The sequence below is a fragment of the Capra hircus genome, chromosome 3, assembly GCF_001704415.2.
Source record: "Capra hircus breed San Clemente chromosome 3, ASM170441v1, whole genome shotgun sequence".
In the NCBI taxonomy this organism is placed as follows: Eukaryota; Metazoa; Chordata; class Mammalia; order Artiodactyla; family Bovidae; genus Capra; species Capra hircus.
In genome coordinates, this window is record NC_030810.1 from 66,849,257 (window position 1) to 66,876,558 (window position 27,302).

A 27,302-nucleotide genomic window follows, 5' to 3' on the forward strand; every position below is an offset into this window, starting at 1 on the left:
AAGGGAAAGTAAAGGGATTTCCCGCAAGCTCCACCCCAGGCTTCCCTGAAGATTCAAAACACATTATGTAAATAAGTTACTCTGGGTGTGCACGTGAGAAGGCGCTGGTCCCACACATAAATACTCTACTTCCAAAGCCCCTTGCACGTACACCTGGACAGTCCTAAGCCCCTCTTTGGTCTCTTGAAACCAGCCCTCCGCGTTCCTAGCCCCAGCTCGACGGGAGCAGGGCACTGCAGCCTGCGCACCGGAGGCTGTGCGGAGCGGGCCGGACGGCCACATGGCGCGTTCCTGGGTGATGGCAGCTGCGCTTTGTTTCCATCAGCAAGAGGTGAGTCACAGGTTCCCGCAGTTCCTAAGCTGGGCAAACCACTCGGGCCAAGGCTGCTGCAAATTTAACAGCAGGAGCAACTACCGAAACAGCCGCATTCCTTTTCTTCTTTTCCTACTCCTCCTCCACCGCCAATGCCGCTCGGCCGCGGCCACCTCCGCCTCCTGCCTCCGCCCAGTCCCCTCCTCCTTCCCCCGCGAACTTAGTCAGCGGTTCGCGCCGCCGCGCCCCGATTGGCCAGCGGAACTCGCCGCGTCACAATGGAGCCGGTTGGAGGCGGTGAGCCGGGCAGCGCTGGGGCTTCCCGCTGAGCCCGCAGCAGCCGGCGCCGAGGAAGTGCGGGCGCGGGGCCGCCGCCCGCGCGCCCGAAGCGGCGCGGGGCGGACGCCGTGGGGAGCGCCGGCGCCCGGGGCCGGAGGCGCGCAGGTAGGTCGGGGCCGGACGCCCCCGGTCACGGAGGAGGACCGGAGCCGATCCAGGTGATGGAGGCAGAGAGCAGGGCGAGGGGACGCAGCAGGTGGGGTTGGCCGAGCAGGTGCGGTTACCTGTTCTCGCCTCACCTGAGAGCCGAGCCTGTGGGCAAGTGGCTGGGCGGGAGAGATGAGAAGCGGTTTTGCCACTCCCTTGTCTCCAGGAGAGTGGGAGTGATGCCCGTGACTCCTCCGGAGTGCTGGGGTCATTCGGAGCCGGAGGAATGGACGCTGTCTCCCCCATAATCGCGGCGCTACACCTGAGTGTGAGCCCTCGGGGCGGGGCGGGAACCGGGTTCTGGTTTCCCCGGGCTGGAGTCTCGCCCTCCCTAGGTGAGCAGACCTGTCCGGAGGGCGTCCGCGCTTGGGTCGCTTTCCTTTGCCCCCTGCCCTGGTGCTGTTCATTGGCACACATTTTTCTGCTCTTGGGAAACCTATTATACAGTTGTTCACCTACTGTTTGATGGTGGTGTTGGCACTCATTTGTTTGTTTGAGGGAGAAGGGAGCAACTTCTACCGTTTTCGAGAGAGAATCTGAGTTTCCCCTTCCTAGGCTGCAGCTAAGCAGGTGCCGAGAGGTCAGAAGGGAGGAGGCTCAGTGTTGGCTCATCACTATGTCCTCCGCTGACTTCCCAAAGTCCATAGGTTGCCTTTAGTCAGATGACGTGTGTGGAAGACTTTTTGTGGTCAGGAAGACCCTGTAGGCAGCCCCCTTCCCACCTCCCCCCAAAAAGGCCAAACCCGAATTTAAAAACAAAAACCTACACTTCAACTTTCTTGAGTAAATTCGGCTTGCCAAAAACTTTTTTAAATCCATAAAAAGATACCGGTATGAAAATTTAATTTGCAAATAGGTTACCAACTTAAAATAGACACTATTCACTTTTTTTTTTTTTTAAGAGGAAATGGTGTGTCTTTATCAGACTATGAGGTCTCCTAACCTTTAGGTCTCCTGAACCTCCTAGTTAGGTTGTAGTACATAGAAGCAACCAAACTGCAGTCTAATTATTTAACTACAATAACTTCCAGGTGCTGAGGTCGAACCTCCTGAGAGAACCCCAAGTGCTCTTTGATTTGTGAGTGTCAAGGTGACTTCCTTTTACTCCTGGTTTCCTAGTCAACAGCTTCACCCTTGAAGGAATGTGAAATGACAACCAATCCCACAAGTGACTGGGCCTCTGTGATTTAAGAATATTCGTCCTAGCATGTCTGATGTTACTCTTAGTTCAGGTAATGAGGGGGACAGAGTTGTCTCTGAGTGTGCAGTTGAGTCATGATACCTACTATCCATTTACTACATGTTAGAATTAAATTTTTTATTATTTGAAACTTGTTCTTTTTTGCTTAAGTTGGAAAAGTGTCCCAGCACATCCAGCCTAGCGTGAAGATTCGCATGTCGAGAATGATTTCATTTGACTAGTTGTTAAGATTTGCTTTATAAAAACCATTGCCCTCCCCAGTGCTGTTTCATTCCTCTGAAGCCTCGGAATGAAAGGGTTCTATTGAATATCACTGAAAAAAAGGTATCAGGTCTTCTAAGGTGTTTTTTTGTTTTTTGTTTTTTAAAGAGAATTTATTTTTTAAAGCAGTTTTAGGCTCACAGCAGAACTGAGAGTAACTGCAGAGAGTTCTCATATACCCCCTGCCCCCATTATCAACATCTCCCACTAGAGTGAGACACTTGATACAATAGATGAAGCTACACTGAGACATCATCATCCAAAGACCATAGTTTAGAGTTCACTGTTAGTGTCATACATTCTGTGGATTTAGCCAACTGTGTAACAACGTGTATCTGCCATTATAATACCGTCAAGTATGATCCTGTATCGTATGATCACTACCCTAAAAATCCTCTGTGATCTTCCTGTTCATTCCTGCTGCCTGCCTCACCCTTGGCAACCACTGATATTTTCACTGTGTCCACACTTTCCTTTTTTCCAGAATGTCAAATAGCTGGAATCAGCCTGGAGCCTTTGCAGATGGGCTTCTTGCACTTTTAATATTATGCATTTAGGTTTCCTCCATGTCTTTTCATGGCTTGACAACTTTTTTTTTAAGCACTGAATAATATTACTTTATGGCTCTAGATTTTTTTAGACTGTGTGGGTATTTTCCTGTAAGTGGCTTGAAATTTGTGATTTTTTATTTTCTGGTGTGGAAGGTTGGAAATATTTTAATATGTGAAAGATTCTTGTTTGAGCTGAAATTTTTATTTATAAACAAGTTTTTGTAATTTATGAATCTATTTTGATAGTATCTGAATATTTTTATTTTCTTTTAGATTTTAACTGCCCATAAAAATAGCCTATTTAATCTAATCTCTGATGTTCATGTAGTGTCTCTCAAGTTGAATTTCCAAATTTTTTTTCTCTTTCCAGCATCCTTCTAGCATACACTAGTATTATCAGAAACAAATATATGCTGACTCTGTCCTGCTACCCCAGACTCAATGGCATGGTTTCCGGTGCCTTCTATATAGCGTGTCCCCTCTGCTTTCTTGACTCAGGGAGTACTGCTTGTTCTGCAAACATTATAAACCCATGACCACTCAGGCCCAGTTATAGTGAAGGGTTTCTTTAATGAATTGTCAAGTGTATTCTAATTTCTGTCATGTCTGTTTTCAAATTGCTGCCTTTTCCTTTATGCCACTTGCATTTTATTTCTCATCTATATTTTCTAAACTTCCTATGTGCCTTTATTATGACAGGTTTTTACAAGGTGTTTAAACTAATGTCTTTGGCAAACATAACAACTTATTTTTTCCTTTTCTGGATCATTAAGATTGATCGTAAATAAAATTGGTCCTGTCTGCAGTCACTGAAATCTGTCTGCTAAGTTCTTATCAGTGCTGTTCATTTAGAAATTGAACAAAGGGAAATAATAAACTCCCTGTTCTATGACTTCCTCTTATTTAGGATTCTGCTCAATTGCAACAGAATTTAAATTCACTTCTTCAGTGCTTTTGTGAATGCGTGTAAAGGAAATGAATAAAAATGAGTTGTCAGAGCTTCAACCTTGACCTTTCCTTTTGCCTTTTTGGCCCTTAAGCCTTGCTGTGGGTCACGTGGTTCTCCTTGGTTCTTTCCAGACTCTGTATCTTTGAACTTCATCTCCTGCTTCTTCAGTTTCAGGGTTCTTTTAATTCTTTGTTGTGTTTGTTTCATCCTGTGGCCATTTTCAGGGCTTTGTTCTACAGTGCCTACTTCTTGGTCAACAGTATCTGTCAGAGACATCATCAGCTGCAAAGCTTGTATTTCACTTATCTTTCCAGCTCCACACAGGTGACTGAGATCTTCCTCTGACCATCTCTGATGGAGACTAAATTCTTTACTGTCAAGTAGCATATTCCCTTTGATGGTCTCTCAGGTAGGAAGATTTGAGAGCATATTCAAACCTTCTTTTCTTCTGTCATATTTTTTTCAGCATTTATACACTTCCCCCTCAAATCTATTGCAGATTATAATCAAGAATTCTTCAGGCTTCCACCTAAGAGCATAAGCTATGCAGATTGATGGGCCTGGATTTGAACCCTACACTGTATCACTTTGGATGAGTTACTGGATTAGTTAAGATTAGCTGCCAGTTGCAGAGACCACAAAGAACAATGGCTTAATTAAACAAAGCGATGTTTGTTTCTCTTTCACTTTAAAGAAAAGTGCAGAGAGATAGTCTAGAGCTCGTATTATGATTTTGCAAATCTTTTCAGACCTATGCTGGTTCCACCTTTTAGAACCTCAGACATCAAATCAGACCCTCAATCTTGTGATCCAAAGGGGAGCTTTGGCCATCACATTTAGGTTCCAAGTTTAGAAAGGAAGAAAGAAGGAAGGAAGGAAAGAAGACAGGGCAAAAAAGCAAGAGCCCAGAGTCTCTTAAGGAAATTTCCTGGAGGCTGTCATACACTTCTTATTACATCTCATTGACCAGACTTTGAGTAATATGACCTCATCTAGCTTTGCACTTTCATGCACTGGAGAAGGAAATGGCAACCCACTCCAGTGTTCTTGCCTGGAGAATCCCAGGGACGGGGGAGCCTGGTGGGCTGCCATCTGTGGGGTCACACAGAGTCGGACATGACTAGATCGACTTAGCAGCAGCAGCTAGGATAGAGACTAGGAAATATTGTTCTTATTTGAGACAGTCTTAAGACAAGCTAAAACATGGGAATGTTCCTCCTTACTCCTTTTTCATAAATTATCTCATTTCTCTGCTACCACATCATTGGTATCCAAATCCCGTTTTAAATATTGACCCCAATTGATGGTACTAGACTATAGTCAGGTTCCTTATCATGGGAGGCAGTAACACATTATGACTCAATGTCAGCATCTGCTTCTTAGCTTAAAGGGTGGCTAAGATTTAAGATATAGCTCTTGGAATCAAATATAGCTAGATAAAAATCCTAGCTCTGTCACTCAGTATGTAACCTCAGCCTCTTGCACCCTCAGTTTCCTTTCCTCATCTGGAAACCTGGGTTAAGATTCAGATTATGAGGAGTATGGAAAAAATGTATTTAGAGTGCCTAAGAAATTGCGTGATAAAGTGCTAGCTTTTCTTTTAAAATTTGGCCCAATCTAGGTGAACCTTTCAGAAAATAAACTCTTATTCCATTAAAAAGAAGTTTTAAAATTGGTCATCTCCATACATATCTAAATGAGTGTTGTTAAATTTTTAGTCAGACTTTTTGAGAATTGTCCCCAAAATCAGTTTAAACCTTGAATAGCACCAAAGTCTTTGCTTTAAAAAAAAAAAAAAAAAACCAGAATAGCTCAGCCTTAACCTTCTTCAGCCTTGATTTGAGTGATTTTGGCAGATCCACTCTCAGAAGCAGAATCATTCCCACCAGTGAGTATATGTCATAGTATTTTTTTCGGCATGTTTGTTAAGCACCTACTGTGTACCAGATATGACTATGCCAGGTTCTAGGGACATAGCAGTAAGCAAAAATATACATGGTCCCTGCCACCGTGGGGGTTGCAAGGTACTAGGGGAGACAGAAGAATCAATCACTGCAAATAAATGAAAAAAATTGCCACTTAACATGGTCAGGAAGGAGATGTACATACAGGTGCTATGAAAGTATGTGCAAATATCTTATGGTCAGAAGTTGAATGGTGTCTTTAGGAAAAAGTCGTCCAGTGAGCAGAAGCAAAGAAGTATTGTGGGAGTGTGGTTTGAAATAAGCTCTGACATGAGATGAGCATAGTCCGAGCACGGATGAGAGTGTCCCACACATTTCCAGCACCATACCAGAGAAGGCATATCATTTGGAGCCGTCATTAAAATACGTGTACATAATATATAACTTCTCCATGTGAGTCTCTGGAAGGGGCTACATAATTCAAGAATAATTTAATTATTTTATAATTTATTTATGCTTTAGTGACAAGCTTTAAATTCAGATATGTTTTTTATTTTTGATACACCAAGCAAATGCATCTGAGAAAATAGGCAGTAAAATAGGGTCTTTTGAGAGGGTCAGAGGATTCATCTGCATCACCCTTAGTGAGTGGAATTTGAAGACCTTTGGCTGGACAGGGTTACATGAATGTTGACAGACGAATAGGTAACCCATGAAGCAGCAGTGGATGATGACCACAGGCTGGGAGGCAAAACCAGTGTTTTCTGTAGAGTGGGCTGCATTACTGAGCTTGGGATGGCCCATCTCAGGGCCCACAGGCTGCCCACCATCCCATCTCTCCAAGGCTTTCAGGCTTGCATAGGTAGACCCAGCTTAGCACCTTGACAGTGGTATACCATTTTTCCTTGTGCTTTCCAGCTGAGCTAATGGGGGCATCTTTTGGGAGAAGTGTTGCGTCTCTCATCCCTTTGCGGGCTTTGGAGAGTGTCTGGGAGGCTCTGCTCCCACGTAACATGTTAAGGCATGACTGAGCCTGAGGGACAGAGCTGCCTGCCATTGGACTTCAGGTTGTGTCTTGCTCTGAGCAGATACCATTTATGTTGAATTTCGTCCATCTAAAAACTTTAAAGTTCATCTCTGTAGGCAAAACTGAGTTTGTTCCTGGCCCCTGTTTCAGTGCCCAGATAGGCAACTGAGCAAGTGATTTGTCTTTGAAAAGTGTGGGTGAGTCATGATGCAGTTTCTAGATGTGCAGTGCTGTGCTTGGTGGGCAGGTTCCCAGAGAATTTGTGTTCTGCTAGCACTGCCCTAAGGGGCCGCAAGCCTTTTAACTTCACCCTCCCAGGAATGCCTTTGGAGCTGGGACTTCCTCTGGCTAACCACTAGCCTGGTAGTTGGAATTCCTCCCTCAGGACATGCCAGCCTTGTTACTACACCAGGGACTTCTCCATTGCCTGGACCCCCTTCCCTTATGAGTCTGTCTAACTGCTTCCTTTTCAGTGAATAGTTGGCTTCAGTGATCTCAGGGATCCTTTCCCTGATCACCTCGGATAAAATACATCTGCCTGCCCTCATTGTAGTCTTTCAGGCTTTGGTTTATTGTTTGCTGGCTTGTCCCTACCAGAATATAAGTTCTGTGAAAGCAAGGACCTTGTCTCCCTAGTATACCCGCTCTTAAGCCTGGTATGTAGTAAAACTCCTCAGACTGCTACATATGGCTTGGGGCAAAAAAATTAGCCCTTTGAACATAAAATGGGGATAATAGCATCTGTGCTACCTGCCTCACAGAACAATGAGGAGCTGGAGTTAGTATATACTGAAGATCCTCTCCCCACCCCAAACTTGCTGTTCATCTTTAGATTTCATATTTTTGCAAATAGCAATACCATTTGCCCAATTATATAGCCCTAAATACTTAGAACTCATTCTGGTCTTCTCTTTGCTTTGTTCCCTGTTAAACTGCTCTATACATTCTGGTAACCAGTTTGTCCAGAGGCCGTATCCTTCGGGTCCCTCCCATCAGCACCCTTCCTTCACAGCTTCTTGACTGCCTTGAGTCTTTTCCAGGCCCGCTGCTTATTGCCTGCAACCAGTAGTTCAGTTTGTAGTCTTTCCAGTCTTCTACCCCACCCCACCCCCAATTCGTTGTCCGCACAAGAGGAAAATAATGATTATGAAAGGTAAATTTCATACCACCACTGCCTGGTTTAATAATCCTTTAATGACTTGCTTTGTCAAAGCATCAAGTCCAAATGCCTTGGAGAGCCATATAGTACAGTCTTCCTCTGCCGGCGTCTTCAGGTCTCCAGTTTCGCCTCTCACCCGTCATCATTTCTAAATCACCAACGCATGCACTGTGGATGCAGCATGCAGTCACAGCCCATGCACCAGGCATCCTAAACTGTTTGCAGTGCAAGAGGAAGGTAAGAGGTAGCCAGGTGGCTCCACTCCATGGCCCCCTGCACTTTTTTTTTTTTTTTTGCCTTCTCTCTATCTGTGGTGTTCATATCCCCTTGTCACTTGCTCATGTTTCAGGAGTCAGTTCAAGCATACTTTTTCTGGAAGACCATTCCAGATCCTTCCCTCTGCCTACTACTTCCAAGAGATCCTGATTCCCTTCTCTGTGCTGCCTCCGAGCCTTGTACACTTCCTATAAAGATTATTTTGTTCATCCTCTGATTGAGCTTCCTGAGCCAGGCATTATACTTGGCATGTAAATTGATATCTGGGAAAGAATTAGGCAATAAAACTCAGTGTACTTATTATCTAGTCCAGGGCTTTGTTTCAATAACATTCTTCTGACTGGTATTTGAAAATTTGAAAGATTTCCTTGAAGGTTAGAAGTAGGAAGAAGAATTATCATATATATGCTGGTGGTGCTGCTGCTGCTAAGTCACTTCAGTCGTGTCCGACTCTGTGCGACCCCATAGACGGCAGCCCACCAGGCTCCCCCATCCCTGGGATTCTCCAGGCAAGAACACTGGAGTGGGTTGCCATTTCCTTCTCCAATGCGTGAAAGTGAAGTCACTCAGTTGTGTCCGACTCTTAGCGACCCCGTGGACTGCAGCCTACCAGGCTCCTCCATCCATGGGATTTTCCAGGCAAGAGTACTGGAGTGGGGTGCCATTGCCTTCTCCGATATATGCTGGTAGTAGGCATCAATTGAATGACCGAAATATTTTGTCAGTGAGCTAGTGTTTACTGAACATTTATTGTGTTCAGAGTTCTGGATTTGGCCATTTGCAGGACAGGCTTGAGTCGGCTCTTGGAACTTTTCTAAAATAACTCTGGCTTTATCATTCTATCAGAAGTCAGAATTTTAGATGGTCAGCACAAGTTCTTGGTTTACAGGCGGTTTAGAACAAAGTATATGAATGTTTTTCATCCAATACCCCCTAAAAGGATTTTGAAACACTGTCTCTCCTCTTCATGTGTTTTAAAAGTTTTATCTAAATTTTTTATAGTTGTAAAAGGTGGCACCTGTGATATATAAATATTGATTTAGAAAGACATCTTTTCTAATGTACCCAGTTTAAGTTAAACACTAAAATGATTTTGTATCTACCATGCTATCCATTAAAAAAAAGACAAAAACAAGCTTGTTTAGAAAAGCTGGAAATTTTACATAGTTATTTCCCTTGTGGAATACATTTCTTCTATAAAACTTACTTCCCTCCCCCCAAAAAAAACTTACTCCCCATGTAACATTCTTATGTTTGAAAATCTTTCATTGAATTCCTTATCATACTCTTGTAACACACATATACACGCAACATATTTTTTGAAGTTCTTGTGACTATAAGGCTCTAAATGTTACATAAAATTTCATTTGGATTGAGTTTTTATGATTTTGACTAATATACAGCTGACCAGACAAGTATATTAGAATTTTGATAAATAATTATTAAGCATAGGTAAAATTTTATGGGAAATAAATTCTTGATGAGATGCCCAGGACTTAAAAATATTCATGCATAAGTAAATATTTCATATTGCTAAGATAAGATAGGCTTCATAGTCAAGTTTTCTTTTTAAATGTAAATGCTTAAGACACTTTCCCATATGTATATGAAAATGAAGGCATTATAATTCCACTCTGTTTTTTAAACTTCTGAGGTGTATGCCAAAATTACTTAGTAATTGATCAAAGAAATGATTATCCAAGTTCTGCTGTCTGACTTGGTTATATCTCCCTCCCATGTTGTTTGAAGCAGAGAAATGAATACTTTTCCTTAACTCCCAAAAGGATGTTTCAGTCTTCAAAGTCATTCACTTTCTTAACATCTATAACCCTACAGTTATCTCAAATGACCCTCAGCTTGGGGTCTGGAGATTTTTACTCCCCAAGGCAGTGTGCCATAAGCAGAAATGAAACGTTTGCCTTTCTTATGGAGTGTGGGGAGAGGATGACTATGAAAAGGGAAAAGGGAGATGGCCGGAAGGAACCGACTGGACGTCAGGTGTTCTGAAATAGATACTTTATTTTTAAGCTATGCTGCGAGGCATGCCCAGGCTCTTTGTTCCCCGACCAGAGATTGAACCTGTGCCTCCTGCAGTGGAAACACCGAGTCTTCACCACTGGGCAGTCAGGGAAGTCCCAGAAGCAGGTACTTTTAGACAGGGGTTAACTGGTGATCCGAATGTAGATTCTACCGGATTACCCCTTCTGAAAACAAAAGGCCCTCCAAATCCCATACCTCACTTTGTAGACCAATTGATTGGGTGCTGAAGAAAACTTTTTCCTGTCAAATTAGCTATCAACTCTAAGGGAAAATGCCCCTAATAAGCCAATATAAAAATTTCTTCTTGGTGGACAGGAATATTCAACAGGGAAAGAACATGGTTAGAGTGAATCACTGTTTTAAAAAGACTTGATGGAAGCTAATCTCTCCTAGAATATTTAGAAATACTTTTTATACCCATTGTTAGGTAGACTAGATACAAATAGAATGTTGGTAAAGATCAACAGATGTTTGACTGACAGTCGCATAGGTCAGTAGGTAACTGATTTCTAATTAGTCCCATTGAAAAATTTTTTTCTGCAGCATTTTATCAGAAATACTAGGTTTTTATTTTTTATTTTTTCCAAAGAGGAGGTTGTGGATTACATGCCAAAAGGTTTGGTCCCAAGCTAGATTTAGGGCATTTTTTTTTTTTGCAGATTAATGCATTCTGAAGGGAGAGGAGTTAAGCCTGGCCATAATCCCATTGATTAAGAAGTCTTTCCTGGGCTCCTCTTGATTCTAGATGCTTTCAACACCATGTATGTAAAGACACTGTTCAGAGGTCTGCTGTGCCCTTGCCTTCTCCCACCAGTTTGTAGCAAATCTCTCCCGAAACACTTACAGATCCCCCACTGTATTTTTTGACGTTGCTTCTAAAATACTGAAGCATTTATACTCACATTTATTCTCCTGATGACTTGTGGAAGACAGGTCAAGTATTATTCCCATGATGCAAATATGCATACTGGGTTTATAAGGGGATATGTGGCTTGTTTCAGTGCACTCCACATGTTAGCTGCAGATCTGGTACCCGATAAAGCAACTTTTTTTATGTATATTGGCTGCTTCCTTTTCCCAGAGTCGTTTTATAGAAGGCTGTAAAGATTAGAAAACTTGCTGTAAAGTGGTCGTATAAAAATTAAGATAAATATGCTCACAAATGTTTAGTAGAGTACATTGTACTTAGCAGGCCCTCAGCTTTTTTAAAAAGAAAAAAGATGTATTTGAATTTTGAATCTGCTTTTCTTCATTTTATGGATTAAAAAAATTATTCAGTATTTTTGGGGGCACTTAATATTTGCCAGGCATTATGCCAGCCCTGGAGATAAATCCAACAATGAAGAAAACATAAAAAAGGTTTTTTTGCATGGAGTGTGCATCCTAGAGGAGGGAAGATAGACAATAAGCAAATCTGACATACAGTATTGATTTTAACGAGTATCTCTTTTTAACTTTTTTATATTGTAGGTATCCTTGAGGGTCTTTTCCAGAATAATACAACACATATGCATAACATTTTAACATGCCTTGAAATCATCCTTATAGCACTTCAGGTTCATTATTTCTGTTCTCAGTTTTTCTTTCTACTGATAAGACAGTAAGTTTGAAAAAAGCAAAGCGAAAATCATCCAGTGTCACAACTAGCTGGCTTCCCTGGTGGCTTAGCATTAAAGAAGCTGCCTGCAGTGCAGGAGATGCAGGAGGCTTGAGTTTGATCCCTGGGTCAGGAAGATCCCCTGGAGAAGGAAATGGCAACCCACTCCAGTATTTTTGCCTGGGAAATCCCATGACAGAGGAGCCTGGCAAGCTACAGTCCTTGGGGTCACAAAGAGTCGGACACGACTGAGCGACTAAACAACAACAAAGTTGCTAGGTTGTTAAACTCTCAATTTACTCCATGAAGATTTTCCTGGTGGGTGGGTGGGGGGGTGGGGGGGGTGTGTGGGGGTGTGTGTATGTGGGGGGGGGGTGTCATAAACAACGGGCTGCAGTGTGTGTGTGTGTGTGTGTGTGTGTGTGTGTACTGCTTTTATTTATGTAGAAAACCTCCCCAAACCTCCCCAAGTAGCTTATGTGGCTAAGTGTAGCTCCTTTTCCCATTTCCTGACCCATAACAACATAAATAATATCCCAAGTATTCCAAATGTCTTAGAAAATTTTCAGTGAGGAGAACTCAGGCTGGTAGCAGAAAAGGAAAAAACAAAAATGGAGATCTTGGAGTGGGAATGTTTTCTTACAGACCTAATAGGGACTAGCAGTGCCTTTGAAGGTCTGTGTACAGACACCAGAGGGATTGGTGGTGGGAAAGGCCTTGTCCCAGTTTCAACAGGCACAGTGACTTCCTAGGGTGACACAACAGTCGCCCTCACCAACCCACCCAATGATTTCCCCTTTGGACATTTTATACAAAAACTTCAAAGATAAACTTGTCAGTTTCAGGAAAATATTCATTGTGTCAACTTATCTTCCCAGCCACACTTCCGTCACAGATGTCTCAACTTTTAGTACTATGAAATAACCAAAAATTTTAAGTAGTAATCGGAATGAGTGTATAATTTTCAAAATTCTATGCCATGTAAAGGTTTTGATTTGCATGCAAGATTTTCTAATAAAATACATCTGGCTTTTAAAACCTTCAAAACTTTCCAACTCCATCTCCTACAAAATGCTGATACTTACTGAAATTTTAGGCTGCTTTCTATTGTTGCTCTCTTAAAGAAAACCTACTTTTTTTCCATTAGAAGTTCCCCTTAATGTTATGTTGATAGAAGAATTGTATCCTCTTCTCTCTTAACCAGTGAAAAGCCCTTTCTCCCATATTCCCCATCCCCACCTCCATTTCTGGGTATTTCTAGCCTACTTTTCCATCTGTGTGCCTTGTTACTATGGTGATGGGCATCATAGAAATGGAGAACAAAGCGGATGTAATAAGCACCTCCTGCGTGGTTCACAGTGCTGAAAAGGGACCTAGGTTTTTTCAGGCTTGTTCTTTATTGGTGGTGGAACTGGACCAGCCCAACTGGGAGGGGCACTGGCATCCTGAGCTGATTCAGGCCCTGCTTTTCCCATTGCTCTCCTCTTCCCCAAACCTTTCTTTACCCAGAGTCATGAAGGTGAGCAAAGAGTAGTGGGGGCTTGTGGGGGGATGTAGTACAGATACCAATGCCATATAGTCACCGCACTGCAAAACTCAAATCTACTGAAGCATGTTACAGGGGACAGAATCACGAACTGGTTTTAAGGGTTACCAGTCATCAGTCCTATTACCTGAGTTAGCACTGTTCAGCTTTACCTCCCATTAGAGATTTGCCAGCCTAGGTTTTCCTGCCTTCAAGATGCTTAGCCTGTGTTAGACTTTTTAAAAAATGAATAAGATTTATCTTAATTACTGATAGCTTGCAGTATTTGGTCCCATTTGGTTTGAATTTTTTTAAATAAGAGGTTAAACTAATGTGTACTTATTTTGCTTGTTTTAGAATTACAATTAAATATTTTCCCTGCATTGTGGAAACTAGTATTTTCCATAAAATCTGGGAGAAGGTGCCCACAGGTATTTACTTTTATTTTTAATTGGAGGATAATTGCTTTCCAGTGTGTGTTGGTTTCTTCCACACAACAATGTGAATCAGCTGTAAGTATACATGTATCCCCTCCCTCTTGGGCTTCCCTTTAAACCTTCTGCATGCATGATCATTCTTTAATACATCTTCATGTATCAGATTCTTGGACATCCATAATGAAATACCCAAAGATTAAATAAAATATTCCAGTTAATCAGTTCCATCTTTTGGACAGTTATTTCTAAATTTTTTTAAATTATGTTTTAAGTTTTACATTGCTCATATTTTATGTCTGTGTTTTATGTACAAGGGAAATAATTTAGCACAGTGGTTTAGTATATAAAGTCATAGGACATGAATCAAATTTGGAGCTAACAAAGATGAATATTCTGTTTTTCTGTTGCATTGTAGCATGAAGGCCTGAAGTTCTTTTTGACTCTAAATTCTTGCTGCTTTGGTCAATGGCTCCTTTCCTTTTGCCTGATGAAATAGTATTTTGCCAATTTTATCTGCTATAATGGCTCTTACACTGATGTGAAAATAAGCTCTAAATCGGCCTCACACTTTGTGTGTTTTAAGTATAGACCCAGTGTGGTCCTCCCTGCCAAAGTCAGCTCTTCCCCTTTGTGTCGTGAGCAGAGGAGTGAGAGCACCAGAGACTAGAGTGGGAGCTGGAACTTTGAAAATCATAGCTTCTGCTACAGCAAAGTCATATGTTAAAACCTAACCCTTAAGGTGATGGTGCTGGGGAGACAGCTGAGAGGTAATTAAATCGCAGGAGTAGAACCTTCAGGAATGGGAGTTGTGCCTTTGTGAAAGAGACTCAGGAGAACTTCATTGCCCCTCCCACCATTTGTGGACACAGAAGCAGTCTGTCTGTGAACCAGCAAGTGAGCTCTCACCAGACACTGACTCTTCTGGCACTTGATATCGGACTCCTTAGCTTCTAGAACTATGAGAAATAAATGTTTATTGATTAAGCCTCCCAATCTTTGGGATAGCAGCCCAGATGCATTAAGACAGCTTCAAAACCTGCGTGTCCTCTGACTAGAAACGAGAGAAGACTTGGGGAAAGTAGTGTGGGTTCTGTGGGAAGAATAATGACTGTTTTTGCAGAGGAGAGGTCTGTGGAGACCAGGTAGTCACTCCACACAGCACAGCTCCTTGTTTCCCAGAAGGCTGGGAAACTGTGGGCTCGTTGGGTAGGTTCTGTGGGGAGAACAGAGCTTGTATTTGCCAGGAGTTTCTCCCTTCATGGACAGCTGTTCTCTGATGCCTCCTGGGAGGAGGCAGTATCCATTGCATTTGATATTATCATCAGTGAGAAGGTAGAAAGTAGGCCAGCTAAACTATTTCTATTTTTACAATCAAGCTGGCGTTCTGAGACACTGTGTCACTTGGCTCCGAGTTAAGGAAGACGTTAGGCAGGATAAGAGTTTACTCTCCTTCGGCATTTTGCTGACCTCTGCTGCTCCACTCATGACTGAAGGAAGAGGTGAATGAACGAATGCATGTTTACTACTGGCCGTTTTGTTGAGTTGTTAGTCAGTGAGTTCAGTCACTTAGTTGTGTCCGACTCTTTGTGACCCCATGGAGTGTAGCACGCCAGGCCCCCCTGTCCATCACCAACTCCCAGAGCTTGCTTAAACTCATGTCCATCAAGTCAGTGATGCCATCCAACCATCTCATCCTTTGTCGCCCCCTTCTCCTCCTGCCTTCAATCTTTCCCAGAATCGAGTCTTTTCCAATAAGTCAGTTCTTCCCATCAGGTGGCCAAAGTATTGGAGTTTCAGCTTCAGCATCAGTTCTTCCAATGAATATTCAGGACTGATTTCCTTTAAGATGGACTGGTTGGATCTCGTTGCTGTCCAAGGGACTCTCAAGAGTCTTCTCCAACACCACAGTTCAAAAGCATCAAATCTTCGGCACTCAGCTTTCTTTACAGTCCAACTCTCACATCCATACATGACTACTGGAAAAGCCATAGCTTTGACTAGACAGACTTTTGTCAGCAAAGTAATGTCTCTGCTTTTTAAGATGCTGTCTAGGTTAATGCTGAGCTACTTTTTATTCCTCTCAAAGATCTCTTTGAAGATTATGCACATTCTGGCTGGTCTTCTGAGTTTGCCAGTTGTGCTGACATAGATAAATTCCGTAACTGTCTCAGTTGCCTCATCTGTAAAGTGGAGATAGCCTCATGGCGTTGTTGGGAGCATGAATAAGTTCACTGATATGAAGGGCTTAGTAGAATATGCAACATATGATTATCTTTGGTGAGCATCAGCTTCCATGACTGAGTGTTACAATATGCATAGTGAATTTGACTACTTCAGCCTCACATCAGCTGCTTATAAGCGCTTCATAGAACACTGGGCTTGTTTTGTCTTATCTACCTAGGAGGAGCTATTAGGGCCAGTCCTGTTTCATTTGTCTTTTGATGATTTATAATAAGTTGTTTCACCTAACTAGGCTTTAGATGGACTTTTTTCTAGTTATTTTTAATTCAAATGCTAGTTAGTAATTCAAATTACTTAAGCCTTGAAGATTAGGTTTTTGGATAGTTATTGATTGTACAGAAACACTACAGACAAAGAATTTGTCTGTGCAAAAAACACTACAGTGTTAGAAGAAATTATAGCTGTCCCAGGAGTAGATTGGAAAAGCCTGTAAGTCTTTGTTTTAGCCTGAGTTTTGTTCAATCTTCACATTCTCTGAAATTCAACCTTGAATTATCCCGCAAATGAACATGTAAAAATATTATGGTCCTTCACATTTTTAATGCATATTTTTTGTGATATGTAAACTTTAACTTTGAAAAGTCTTTCATGATAATTGATCAGCATGGGTAACAATCCTGAAAGCCACGTAAGTCTAGATGGTATAAAATCCCCATTGTTATTTGTTAGAAGCCTTGGAACTCCTTTGTTTCTTGTCTTGTTGTGCATGAAGGTGACTGAATCAGTGACTGGTAGTTTCCTTAAAGCATCTAGATAAGAGAAAGTTTATTCTAACAATATGATCTCATTTTTGAAAAATGATTTTTGTTGTTGTTGTTTGTTTTCTTCAATCTCTATTGGTGTGTGTGTGAACAGAGGATGAGTTGTAAGGATGCAGAGAGTTACTTGGTGTGTGCAGTAGAGGATGATGAGAGGGGAAAGGGAGTAGAGGAAGGAAACCACTCTAGTTCTCCCTTTTGATTCTGTGTTTTTCCTCTCAAGTGAAGTCCTCGGAGATGTTACACATGGTGCAGTCTTACAAAAAAAAAAAAAATTCTTTCTGAAAACATTTTGTTTCTTAATGAGATTTTTTTTTGGTGCTTTGTTGTCATTGTGCTGGCAATTTTGAAATGTTCTCTGTGTATTTCTGTGATTTTTGACCTAATAATCTCATTTGGGTTTACCACGCTTAGCAGCTGTTGTTTTTACCAACTATTGCTAAATTGTGTTAATGTTCAAAGTTGAAAAACCCTGTTTTCTACATTGGCCTAAATTATCCAGAGTTTTATAAAATTTAAGCCTTTTCCTCATTCCTTGTATTTTTCATTTAGGTGCAAGAAAGCTTATAATATTAATATTCTAATGGATGGTTTAGATAGGCTGAAGCTGTCTCTCCCAGACCTCCAATGATAGCTTGCAGTGTCATTTGAAGAACAGCATTTTTTGGATAAAGCTGTCTATCCTCTTTTTTTACTGGAGGAGGGAGAGACCTTGATTCTATTGTAATTTAAGTAGTGTTTAGTGTAATATGATAAGTATTTGCAGTTTGATAGTAATGATTATTCTCTGGCAAAGCAAAAGGAAAATTTGAGAAGTCAAAGGCTTTGAAAATGTCCTAGGAGAGAATAAACTCAGAATTATAGCCATTTTATTGGACAATTCTGCAATTTTATTTGAAAGAGGGCATCAAATGTTGAATTTTGACTTTTCATTTAATTAAAGTAACAAGAATTTTTCTTAAATAGCTGACATCTTGCTTCCCTTGCAGTCTGTTTTTAGAGAACCTTCAATGTGTCTGTTTTAATTATAAAACAGTGGCGGGGGGGTTGGGTTTTTTTGTTTGGTTGGTTGTTTTTGTCTTGTTTTTTGTTTCTTTTATGGCTGTGCTGCTCAGCATGGGGGATCCTAGCTCCTCGACCAGGGACTAAACCCATGTCTCCTACAATGGAAGGATGGAGTCTTAACCACTGTACTGCCAAGGCAGTGGTTTTTGCAACTAGACTCTAGGTATGCTTTTAAATTCCCCCAGGGGTTAACTTTTTTAGTTCTGAATCTCATCTGCCTTCTATTTTTCACATTCCCATTTCCCCTGTTGAGAGCTTAAATCTCTTCTCATGTATTCAAGATCGAAAGCAATAGTTGTCCTTGTTATCAAGTCAGATGGCCAACAACATGCTTTGTAAATACAAAGCCATCTTTGCATATATGATTGCATTTGATTCTGAGAGTTCCAGGTGGCTCAGAGGTAAAGAATCCGCCTGCCAATGCAGGAAACACAGGAGATGCGGATTTGATCCCTGGGTCGGGAAGATCCCCTGGAGAAGGAAATAGGAACCCACTCCAGTATTCTTGCCTGAGAAATCCCATGGACAGAGGAGCCTGGCGGGCTACAGTCCTTGGGGTTGCAAAGAGTCAGACATGACTGAGCATGTACGCCTGCACGTCTGACAGTCTAGTGAGGAGAAGAGAGAGAAAATGGCTATAGTTAATTCCTATTTTATGGGAAAACTTCAAGAAGTCACTCAACATACCCCAGAATAACATACAAACAGTAGGACCAGAACAAGAACTAGTTCTTTTAGCTCTGTGTCTAGTGTTCTTTCTGGCTTATCATACTTCGTGGGCACACCCTCCTCTATGCCATGAGATGTTTGCCATACAAGTAATTGAGTCGATATGCTGTGTGAGATTGGTGTGCTACGTTTTTATAAACTTTCTAAAACCAGGTTGTTACTCAGTTTGCTTCCTACTGAGCATCATCATTTCACTATCAGTGTAGAGCAGTTTCCTGCTTTGCAAGCTAATGACATTGTGAGTGTACAGCTTAGGAGGGCAGGAACAACCGGACGATAATAAGAGAGGCGCCCAAGGAGACATATAACTAGGTGACAGGTTCAGTGGAGAAACAGTGTAGGAAGAGAGACCCAAGTGAGCCTCGTCAGATGAGACAGGATTTGGAAAGGTGAGGGGAGTAGAAGGGAAATATCTGACTGGAGATGTACATGACAGAACTGAAATACTGTATATTTCAGTATACAGTACTGAAATATTTGTGGGTGAAATGATGTCCAGGATTTGCTTCAAAATTAATCCTGAGCATGGGTGTGATAAGAGTTTGTTACTTGTTGAAACTAAGTGGAAGGATACATGGGACTTCCTTGTACTATTATTTGTACTTTTGTATGTATTAGGGATTTTTCATAATAAAAAGCTTAAAATATAACAACGGTACATATTTTTGGACAATGAGTCGGCTGCCTATTTGAAATTAAGGGCGTGTTCAGAGGCATAGTGGGAGAGGATGTTGGAAAGGCAGTGTGGGAACAGATTTAGTGCTGGGAGGAGTTGATGAAGTCTGGGTCCCTCTGAAGTCCAGACTCTCTGGAGTCCTGATGAGGGCCAGGACTTATCATGTTCTAATGGCGTCTCTGCCGAAGTCCAGACTCTCTGGAGTCTGGGTGGTACTGGCAGACACCACTTCATTTTCTAGACTTGAGTTTCACTTGACTGTGAACTTAAAAGTGGAGTTGCAGTACAGCCTGCCTCTTCATCAAGGATGACAGCAGCCCCACTTGGGGGTTTATTTGGCCCCATCACATCTGACATGCCATTTTCCACTCTGGAACGCACATTTAAAAGGGCTTTTACAAACAGAGTCGATGGTTGTGTGACAGAAGGCGTCACATCTTAGGAATCTTTCTTGTAGAACATTTCATCAGTTTATGGTTGTCTACCTGAAAAGGGCTTATTTTCCCATCTGCCAAGTTCCTCCTCTGCTCTTTTTAAACCTTTCTGTCCTGTGTGCCTGAGAATGGGCAGTAAAAGTGAAATAAAAACACTGCTGTTGTTGTTTAGTCACTCAGTTGTGTCCAACTCTTTTGCGGCACATGTGCCTGACAGCCCGTAATTTCGCTTCCTGGAAGCAGCCTTTAACAGCAGACTGAGTTACATACAGTAGCACCGAAGCCAATAGAAAGCCAGACACCTTGGTGTAGCTTTCTGAAGCAAAGTTCCCTCTTCCTTCCTACTTAATATGTTTCTCTGTTGCTAAGAGAAAAGAGCTGAGAGAGAAATTTGATAGTTGGTACTATGAAGGAATTGTTAATTATTTGGTTGTGATTCAGTGGTATGATGGAGTTGACGAGTTAATTATTATATTTTCAGGAATTCTGCAAGCCAGTTGTTAAACACAGCCTTCAAAAAACTACACAAACTTAAAGTGTTAAAGTGACACTCAAAACTTATCACTTCCTATTTATTTTTCTATAATTTGCTATTATCTGTGCTCTTAAGGTTATTTATAAATGTGTAAACTACTTAAGGTTTTTACATGTATAATGTATACGTAAAGTTCAAACTACCATACAGTTGTACTCATATCAGCAAGGTCTGCTCAAAATCCTCCAAGCTAGGCTTCAACAGTACGTGAACTGAGAACTTCCAGATGTACAAGCTGGATTTAGAAAAGGCAAGAGAACCAGAGATCAAATTGCCAACATCCATTGGATCACAGAAAAAGCAAGAGAATTCTAGAAAGACATTTACTTCTGCTCCATTTACTATGCTAAAGCCTTTGACTTCTGTGTATCACAAAAACTGTTGAAAATTCTTTAAGAGATGGGAATACCACATCACCTTAACTGTCTCCTGAGAAACCCATATGCAGGTCAAGAAGCAACAGATAGAACTGAACATGTAATAGACTGGTTGAAAATTTGGAAAGGAGTGCGTTAAGGCTGTATATTGTCTCCCTGTTTATTTAACTTACATGCAGAGTACATAATGTGCAATGCTGGGCTGGATCCAGGACAAGCTGGAATCAAGATTGCTGGGAGAAATATTAATAACCTCAGATATGGAGATGATACCACACTTATAGCAGAAAGTGAAGAAGAACTAAAGAGCCTGTTGATGAAGGTGAAAGAAAAGAGTGAAAAAGCTGGCTTAAAACTCAAATTCAAAAAACTAAGATCATGGCATCAGATCCTATCACTTCATGACATATAGATGGTGAAACAGTGGAAACAGTGACAAACTTTATTTTCTTGGACTCCAAAATCACTGTGGATGGTGACTGAAGCCATGAAATTAAAAGACACTTGCTACTTGGAAGAAAAGAAAGCTATGACCAACCTAGACAGCATATTAAAAAGAGAGACATTACTTTGCCAACAGAGGTCCATCTAGTCGAAGCTGTGGTTTTTCCAGTAGTCATGTATGGATGTGAGAGTTGGACCATAAAGAAGGGTGAGCGCCAAAGAATTGGTGCTTTTGAACTGTGGTGTTGGAGAAGACTCTTGAGAGTCCCTTGGACTGCAAGGAGATCAAATCAGTCAACCCTAAAGGAAATCAACCCTGAATATTCATTGGATGGACTGAGGCTGAAGCTGAAGCTGAAGCTCCAATACTTTGACCACCTGATGGAAAGAGCTAACTCATAAAGGCCCTGATGCTGGGAAAGATTGAAAACAGGAGGAGAAGGGGACGACAGAGGACGAAGTGGTTGGATGGCATCATTAATTCAATGGACGTGAGTTTGAGCAAACTCTGGGAGATGGTGAAGGATAGGGAAGCCTGGTATGCTGCAATTCATGGGGTCGCAAAGAGTCAGACCCAACTGAGCAACTGAACAACAACATATACAATATGTCTGCATAGTGGAAGTACCATATATATGCTGTATATTTGTTTTCAGCCCCCTTGAAATTGGCAAGGGCTACCCTCCTCCTCTGGCTAGAGAACTGGTTGTTAAATGCGTACCAGTACACTCTTGGGAATGATTATGATGTTGTGCTTATGTTTTTAAAAAATTCTTTACCTGTTGAAGATGAGGACTAAAATAAGTCTGATAAAGGATTATATCTAGAATTTGTTTCAAATAATCCCATTGGAGTGGGTATCATGTTCGTTGTGTCAGAGTAATGGACACACAGGCTTTATTTTACTACTGCTCTCTACTTTTGTGTATGTTTCAAATTTTCCATAATAAAATGTTAATAATTAAGGAATATGCTAAGTTGCTTCAGTCGTGTCCGACTTTTTGCAACCCATGGACTGTAGCTCACCAGGCTTCTCTGTCCATGAGATTCCCCAGGCAAGAATACTGGAGTGGGTTGCCGTGCTCCTCTAAGGGATCTTTCCAACCCAGGGATCGAACTCACATCTCTTGTCTCCTGCATTGGTGGGCGAGTTCTTTACCACTAGCTCCACCTGGGAAGCCCAATTTAGGAATATTACAATATAAATAAGTGACCTATACCCAGTAGATGGTCTGGTACCTGTCTATGCCTCAAACTTTGGTGCGTCAAACATTGAAAAAATATGATTCTCTAATTTTAGAGCCCTTTCTTGTAACTGGTTGATGTAGATCATTGAAATATTAAATAAAATCAAGAAATCACTATGCACAGTTTCCCATACCTGTAAGTACAAAGGAACCCAACAGAGCCCTCTCTGTGACACTGAAAAGCTCTCCCTTCATAGTGGGATGAAAATGTACTTGTTGGATTGCAATCCTGTTTGCAGAAGCAAACAGATAGAGGAAAATGAATCACATTATTGCTCAGAGGACTCCTTTGGGCTATCTGACAGCTGTGTGCCCTCTAGATTTATTTTCAGTCTAACTGATTTGAGTCATTGCTCAAGAAAGGAGCGCTGTCAAGTGCATCATCTTCTCTGCAGCTGATGAGCTTCCTAAACATTGCCTTGCTGATAAAATTGATGTGTTTGGAATTGCTGGCCTATGAATTAAATTAGGCCAAATCCAATGACTTAAAACACATAGCCTAGGTTATGTGCTGACTATATCTCACAAAGAGTGCACAAACACAATATTTTTTCTAACATATCTAGACAGCAACTGGATAATTTGTAGCTTAGAATACATCTCTCTTTTTTCTAAGTGTGAGGTCTTTTTTAATTTCATTCACTGTATGCATCTGGAGACTGGTGGTAGTTTTCCTCTTTTCTTTGATTGTATAATAATTCCTACTTACCAAATGCAGTTGACCAGAGGAAAAAATTTATGTAGAATAAGGAATGCAAGTGATCACTGTGATTATCCCATCAAGCAGAGTGGTGAGGAAATTATTAGGTTTTATGTGAGGGGGATAGGGAAGGGCAATAAGAACCTTTAGGGGAAAGTAGTCTATAATATTTATCTTGTAACTTTAAATTATGTGAGTTTCTAGGCTGTGTAAGAAATATAGGCTTAGACCATCCTCTAGATTTAACCACACACACCAAAAAAATTTAAAATGTCAAGCAGTGAAAATAACAGATGTTCAACTCAGGTACCCTGGGGTCAGATTACCAAAAGGAAGTCTAGGTTGAAGCAGATGCTGAAAACAGGAACTGAGGTCAGGAAACAAGAAGTCAGAGTAGGAGGGTAGAAGAATCATAACTCCTTGTAAGACAGAGTGTGGCAGAGGAATCACCTGGAGAATCTGGGAACGTGTAATATTTGGCTACCATTTCTCTCACGTTCATTTTTTTGTACCAGTAACCTTCAATGCCCTACAGAATCTCACAATGATATAGGTCCTAAAAGAATTTCTTTGGAGTATATAAATAGAAATCATGGTTCAAGATGAAGTTAGAATATGGAAATTGAGTCATGATTGCTAAGGAAAAACACATGTCAAGTCTGTGAAGTACAGTAATCACAGGACTGTGATATATTCACTCAGCAGTTATTTACTGAGCTCCTATTATCTGAGTTAAAAGCTAGAGAGAGATATGTCATTGAACTTTACAGATAAAAGCTCTGTGCTCTTGGAGCCTACTGGGCCTGGTGGGTAGACACAGAAATTAGACAAAATAATTATGTAGTACATTAAACAGAGATAAATTACACAGAGAAGAACAAAACAGGAAATATTCTTCAGAATTGGATTCCCCAAGGGTACATTTCCCAATTCTATCAAAGCTAGCAAAGGAAAGATTGATATTTATAAATATACAACACATACCACATCTTAAATTCCTTCCTGTTCCTATTAACTCTGTTGATCAGCTAAATATATTCACTATTTCTGCAACCAACCAGTAAATTTAGAGCACAAAATGAAGTTTAAGTAGCGTGAGAGAGAGCAGCTTTTTTACACCGAAGTATACAATGAAAACTCTTCCCTTACACGTTTTGTTAGAGACTTGTCCATTCATGATCAGGAAGGCAGTGAGCACCTGCAGTGGGAGACTGGAAGTTCATATTTAAAGTCTTTTAATCCTGTTTACCTCCATTTGGGCAGACAAGTAAAAGCCACCTTAAGAGGCATGTATGTGTGTGTGTGTTTTATAACATATAGACTTTATATTTTAGTCAACTTGATCGCCTTCAAAAAAATTAAATTGTCTCATCTTTAAATAGAAATATTCACAAAGGAAAGTATTAAGTGAGCTACTTTTTATAGAAGATAGACTCAGTCTACATTTAGTTTTTTACTTTTTTCCAAATTACGAAGTGCGAGCCTTTATCTTAAATAACTTATTTTTTTCCAAATTACCAAGTGCAAGCCTTTGAATCCAACATTGGCCAAAGTCAGTGGCAAAAACAGTCTAACAACTCATTCATATGTTCTCCTCTCCACAGGGCTCCAGTTTATTTCCTACTGCCTACCAAAGCTCACCACCTGAAAGGTACTGCAAACTCAGTATTTTTAAAAACCGTTCTCCACTGACCAATTTTCACCATTGACTCTGGGTCCAAAACAAGGGTGGTCACTTGTCCTTGAGTCCTGGCTCTCCTTAACATTGGGTTTGCCACTAGTCCTGATTAGTTCTGAGTAGCCCTAGGATCCATGCCCATAAACTATTTAGCAAAGTACCTGCTTGAAAGAGTGATGGTACTTTAAAGTATTTGCTTTTATTCCCCTTTTTCTCATACTCAGTCACATCTTACTTCAAACCTTCTTTTTTGTTTTTATCCCTTGGACTATTGATCTGGTCTCGTACATTTCTCCCTTCTAATGAATCCCCCATGCTACCAAAGCAGCAAATACCAAATTTCTAAATTTGAAATTTAACACTGACCAGATCATTTCACTTCCTTGTATAAAAACCTTCATGGTTCCATAGCATGGTACCCAAGTCTCTTTGTGATCTGAACCTAAGTGGCCTTTTCACCCCACCTTCTTCAACTTTCCCACAGGGTTCATTCCCAAGAGCAATACTCAGTCAAAACTTAGCCTAGCCAAACCCCTAATAAAGAAATAAAACCTTTATTATGATAGTAAATTATCCTTGATCAAAGTGAAAGTGAAATTCACCAGATTGCTCATTGGCCTTCCAATGAATAATTGAATATTAACTCACACTTCATGATAAAGCCTTTCACCCAACTTCATTCCTATTTCCTTTCCTCCTATCTCCCATCAGCCAATACTTGTCAAGTTTTTTTCTGTTACTGCTACTTAAATTCGCTCCTGTTATTTTCACCGACACTCCCCTGTTTGGGTCCCCACTCCTCAGTTATTGAATTACTGCAGTCGGATCCTACCTGCTTCCCTTGCCTTCATTCTGTCTCCCCTCCCTTCTCCTGCCCCAGGGGATCTCCCATGCCCCGCTAGGTTCATTTTCCTAAAACATTCCTTGCATTCTATTTAAGGATATATAGTGTTTCTCTTTTGTGAGTCAAGACAAACTATATTCTTTATTCTGAGATCTTAAGTCTTAAAAGTGTCCTTATACGTCTTTGTGAAGTCATTTCCATTTGGCTAGAAGACTACCATCAGTCATCAGTGGGACCTGCTGACTCATTGCTTTTCCTCACTCAGGACCTCCCTGATCTTGCCCTTCCCCAACTGGAATTCTTCTTGATCCAGCTCCATCATATTCCCAAAGTCTCAGATATACATCACCTATGCTGCTTTCTCCATTCCCTGAACTCTTACTGTTGGCCTTTGTGAGAGGCAGCATTAATAGTGAGAACACCATCGTATTTGGGGTCAGTAATGAGATCAAGCTCTTGTTCACCATATATCTGACTTAAGCAGCTGTTTTTTCTCTCTGAGCTGGTCTCCTTAGTAAAGTCAAGTGAGTGATTTAAATGACTTATGGGAAAAATTACTCCATAAACTTTAAAGCATTATGCAGATGTATCTCACTGTTGTTTCAACTATCCTGTTCAATCCTTGATTATATATATTTCTGTTCCCTATTCATTTTGTGTATATTTCCCGTCACCCTAATTTTTGAGTGTTTGAAGGGTAGATATGAGATGAAATACAAAAGAAAAATGAATTCTCCTTTAATGACTGTCATTCCTTCTTGTCCTGTTTAGCCTACAACATAGCAAATGTTCAATAAATTCTCCCCTGTCAAGAGAATCCAGTGAATACAAATGTAAACTAAAAGGCACTAGAGTGGAAAGTACAGGGAGAGAGTAACCGGCAGAGAGCGAAATGCCAGGGAGAAGGAGACTGTCCAGGCCACTGACCTGCCTCAGTACTGACTGACTTTATCAGTTTACAGGTGGGCTCATTAGACCCCGAGGCAGTGTCTTTAGACATGACAATAGAATTGCCTCATTTTCTTAGGAATAATACAGTTCTTGCATAGAATAGGCTCTCAAATGTTTATTGAATTCACTATCCACATAATTAATTATGCATATTGTTATATGCACACGGTTTATACAAGCAGGTATAGTGCCCATGGATGTCACTGACATTCATAGTTTTTTTTTCTTTTTTCTTTTAAATTTCATTCTCATGTGTAGCAGCAGTGTCTGCTTTGTCTACAGAGGAGCACTGGCCTATTCGCCTTTGCATTGTGTTTGTGCATTGTCTAACAGGGAGTACCTGATTCCTTGTTGAAGCCTAGCTTGTTTACCTAAGAAATGTCTATGGAAGTATTGCATTGTTTCTATACTTAGGTTCAGTTCAGTCACTCAGTCGTGTCCGACTCTTTGCGACCCCATGAATCGCAGCACGCCAGGACCTCCCTGTCCATCACCAACTCCCAGAGTTCACTCAAACTCATGTCCATCTAGTCGGTGATGTCATCCAGCCATCTCATCCTCTATCGTCCCCTTCTCCTCCTGCCCCCAATCCTTCCCAGCATCAGAGTCTTTTCCAATGAGTCAACTCTTCTCATGAGGTGGCCAAAGTATTGGAGTTTCAGCTTTAGCATCATTCCTTCCAAAGAAATCCCAGGGCTGATCTCCTTCAGAATGGACTGGTTGGATCTCGTTGCTGTCCAAGGGACTCTCAAGAGTCTTCTCCAACACCACAGTTCAAAAGCATCAATTCTTCGGCGCTCAGCCTTCTTCACAGTCTAACTCTCACATCCATAAATGACCACTGGAAAAACCATAGCCTTGACTAGACGGACCTTTGTTGGCAAAGTAATATCTCTG

General features: G+C 41.1%; 1 protein-coding gene across 1 annotated transcript in view; it reads left to right on the forward strand.

Annotated features, from left to right (window-relative positions):
- The window catches only part of LRRC8B (leucine rich repeat containing 8 family member B), a 74,591-nt gene continuing 47,978 nt past the window's right edge, over positions 690 to 27,302 (forward strand). The window contains exon 1 of the mRNA XM_018045726.1: positions 690 to 757. The gene's annotated coding sequence lies outside the window, so the exon portion shown is untranslated. The remainder of the gene's footprint in view (positions 758 to 27,302) is intronic.